Genomic DNA, 239 nt, shown 5'->3' with positions numbered 1-239 from the left:
GTAGATCTAGTTTCCCAAAATGAAGTTCTAATTTTTGAAAACGTAGTTCAAATTTTCCAAAATGTAGTTCTAATTTCTTTAAAACGTAATTCAAATTCAAAACGTAGGTCTAACTTGATCAAACGCTCTCTCCAAATTCTATTCCAAAACGTAAATCAAAACCCAGTCTGGTTTGAAATGCATTTTACAACAACACTAGAACATGGACTTTTGCTGCTTATGGCACAGACACACAAAAT

This window comes from Anneissia japonica, unplaced genomic scaffold, assembly GCF_011630105.1.
Source record: "Anneissia japonica isolate Jap-2015-1 unplaced genomic scaffold, ASM1163010v1 scaffold324_len738069_cov173, whole genome shotgun sequence".
NCBI lineage: Eukaryota > Metazoa > Echinodermata > Crinoidea > Comatulida > Comatulidae > Anneissia > Anneissia japonica.
Note: the sequence above shows the minus strand (reverse complement) of the source record.